The sequence below is a fragment of the Antennarius striatus genome, chromosome 5 (assembly GCF_040054535.1).
Source record: "Antennarius striatus isolate MH-2024 chromosome 5, ASM4005453v1, whole genome shotgun sequence".
Classification (NCBI taxonomy): domain Eukaryota; kingdom Metazoa; phylum Chordata; class Actinopteri; order Lophiiformes; family Antennariidae; genus Antennarius; species Antennarius striatus.
Window position 1 is genome coordinate 2142764 of NC_090780.1, and position 3485 is coordinate 2146248.

A 3485-nucleotide genomic window follows, 5' to 3' on the forward strand; every position below is an offset into this window, starting at 1 on the left:
TGAGATAGAGTAGGTGACGTGAGAAGCTGACATCTCACTTTTGATCTTTGGGAATCAGGGTTGAGAGAAAGCATTAAGTAGATGGTGGCTGGTTGAGAGACGTGTCAGGAGAGACGTCTGTCTCTCTGTCTCTCATTTATCTGTGGGCAGTATGGGAAATATCAACACAGTCTGCTCAAGGTAAAACCAGAGTTCCTCATATGTTCTCGATCTCAGCAGTTCTGAAGATTTGACACGAAGTTGAGATGAGTCAGATAGTGAATGACACAAAACTAGTTTCTCCTCCGCCCGACAGCGTTTCTGTGAAAGTCTGTGAAAGTCTGGAGCCACTAAAATGGGACTAACATATGCATTCATTTCAGATGTTTGTTAAACACTGCAGCTGCTCTATTTAAGCAATATTCTGCCCACACATGGTGCACCTTATCCTCCAATAATTGCAATGCTGGAGAGAGTGTTAGAGAGAAATGACTGTGTTAGTGTAATAAGGTTCTGGTCCAGATGTTTGGGATTAAAGGCTTTTTATGAAAATACAATATAGTTACTCAGAAAGTAAGGTATTCAGTTCTGTCATGTATGTGGTATGTACCTCTATTTAAAATGGCCCCAAGATATGATTGGGAAAGGATTCAATCGAATATTGTGCGACATATTGGCATTTTGTATAATAGACAGTCACAGCATTTGGTTGGTGGAGAAGATTCATGTTTTTAAAACCAGCACCATAGCAACCAAGCCGTGGAACATGCTATGCCAATTTACAGTAAAAGCAGGGGTTAAAGTGGGATGGAACGTTCTGCCACCTTTGACAAATGAGGAAATAAATCTATTTTTTGACGACAACAACAACAAAAAGTAAAATGAAGTTCACTCACGTTTTACAGCATCCTGTGATTCAAATCGGATTTTTCAAAAAATATTTTTTGCTACACAGACAGATTACAGATAGAGACAGATGATCCTTGTAACAGTTATTTGCTCAAAAAAACTTTTCCCTTCATAGCTACATAACACTGGTCCATCCGGTCAAAACGGACAGATAATTATAGGGCAGATACTCTGATAGTTGCGAACACAGCTAGAGTGAGGATACACACTAAGCTGCCTTTTCGTGTAGTAGGCAATTTCATATAGCTCAACAAATACATATCTCAGGAATGTGAGCATACAATTTCTGGTCTGCTAAGTGCATGAATTTCAACAGTGCACTGTCATCTCTATGTAAAGTCAGCCACATTGTACTTACTGGAAATGACCAATGCAATGTTGACAGCGAATGTAACATCACTTTAAATAGTATCAGCTGGCATGTTTCATACCACAGGTAAACTACTATAGTGTGACTAAATTATTTAATGTTTTCTAGATCTTGTGTGACATTACAATGGAATTTAGGGATGACTCACCTGTAAAAGGTGTGAAATCTTAAATATAATAAGTAATAACAATGTAATAAGAGTCCAAATGTTATGGCAGAATATGCAAACATATTTTAAGGTAGCTCTAGTCTGAACTGTAAGCAGATCTAATCTGGGTCCAAACATATCTTAGTTTTTATGTACCAGGTTCATCATGTTCATTCTCTATTATCAATGTCTCACTCTGAAGCTTGTAGCTATATACAGTATGTGTGTATATATGTGTGTGTATATATATAAATGTCTATGTGTGTGTGTGTGTGTGTGTGTGTGTGTGTGTGTGTGTGTGTGTGTGTGTGTGTGTGTGTGTGTGTGTGTGTGTGTGTGTGTGTGTGTGTGTGTGTGTGTGTGTGTGTGTGTGTCAAAGATCAGTAAAGGGCAAAAGAAGCAATACCCTCCATGGAAGAGATGGCTAGAGGCCAAGGTAAAGGCAACACGGAGAGAAGTCAGCCAGCTGGCAGAGCTGCAGGAGGGGAACATGGTGAATAAAGGGGTACCCAGGAAATACAACAGGCTGTCCATACCTGGAGACACTCGAAAACTGCCAGAGATTAACAGCTCTGGCTACCCAGCTGAAGAGACGCAAAAAGGAGGTAGAGGCCAAGAGAATAGACAAGATGTTCTCCACCCAACCAGCCAATGGATAATCTCAGTGGCAAGGATTCAACAGCAAAGGGTCATACCCTTCCAAATGCTAAGATGGAGAATAATGGAAGGGCATCTGAGAAAGAGAAGCATCCCACAACACCGATGCCCAATGGCTAGTGGACCTGAGAGCTGACCACAGCAGCTTCCCAGAACAAGATCCAGTAACTATCTCAATTGCAGAGAAAGTGTTGAAGATGAAGAGTTGGTCAGCACCGTGCCCTGATACGATCTGTAGATACCGCCTAAGAAGCTGATGCCACTCATGAACACCTACCAGCACAGATTAACCAGCTGCTAAGAAATATGACCCACCCAAGTTAGCTAACTGAAGGCAGGACAGTCCTCCCCATGAAGGTACCCATCCCATCCAACTATCGATCAATAACCTGTCTCTGCACAACATGGACGCTTCTGTCAAGCATCGTGGTGGCTAAGATGAGTAGGTATATGGTTTAATACATTAGCATTAGGATTTGGTAGTGACACTAGAGGAGCCAAGCACCAGCTACTGGTGGACAGAGCAGTCCACAGAGACTGTAAGAACAGGCAGACCAACCTGTGCACCGCCTGCATTGATTACCACAAAACCTACGATTTCTTGCCACACACATGGATACTGGAATGTCTGGAGCTCTATGAGATCAACAGGACACTAAGAGTCTTCATCAAGAACTCAGTGGGAATGTGGAAGACAACCCTAGAAGCCAACTCTAAGCCAATTGAAGCCAAGTCAATGTCAAGTATGGTATATACGAGGGGAAGTTGTCCTGCATGAACACTCTCAGTCAGATCATCTCATGTAGTGGGCATGGATACCGATTCCAAAGTGGGGCAACAATCAGCCTCCTGCTCTACGTGGATGACATCGTGCTGTATGTCAGCAACGAGTGAGACATCAATCGATCCGTACCAACAGGATATACCGTGTAGAGGCAACAAGGGCAGGGGTCGGTTACCCTGAGCACAAGGGCTGCAGAGACCAAGATTTACCACAGCAGAGCAGGTCGTCCAATGATTCAAGGATCGCCGGTTTGATTCCTACTCCCGCCTAGTTATTTGTCGTTGTGTCCTTGTGCAAGACACTTTAACCTCCTTGCCTCCAGTCAGTGAGGCACTTGCTGATGTGTGAATGTGTGTGATTGTTCCGGTGGCGGTCGGAGGGGCCGTATATATCATTTAAGTCTATTTGTTGATGTTTTTACACCAATGATACCTCCAACTAACCAATGAACACCAATGGATGATTGAATTTTGCATCTTTATTTTAAATTAAGTAAATTGGAAGGAGGGCAAACAGGATTGTATTTTTTCCTCGATCCCCCATTGCAATGCTTTTGTACCTGCAGGATCAAAGAAATGCTCTGTGCTTGAGTGGAGCTTTCATATTTCAAATCTGATAAATCATTCCATCTTTAAGAC